The sequence below is a fragment of the Cynara cardunculus genome, unplaced genomic scaffold (assembly GCF_001531365.2).
Source record: "Cynara cardunculus var. scolymus isolate 2C unplaced genomic scaffold, CcrdV1 Un_Scaffold_8815, whole genome shotgun sequence".
Lineage (NCBI taxonomy): Eukaryota > Viridiplantae > Streptophyta > Magnoliopsida > Asterales > Asteraceae > Cynara > Cynara cardunculus.
The window spans coordinates 1-237 of NW_020204480.1; positions in this window are offsets into that span (position 1 = coordinate 1).

The following is a 237-nucleotide window of genomic DNA, read 5'->3' on the forward strand; positions in this document are numbered from 1 at the left end:
TATTATTTGATAAGATAACTTTCTTTATGTTATCTTGTTATCATCAAATAGGGGGAGATTGTTGATCCTCTCTCTCAGTGATTTGATGATAATCCCTTTTATCTATCGATGTAATTTTGTTTCTGTATTTTCAGTTCTAGCGATCATATGCTGAGTATGTTCAGTGATCGCTGAGAAGCTTGTTTTGTAAATCTCAGAGACAAACAATACTTCAAGAAGACAACACTCACACCAAAG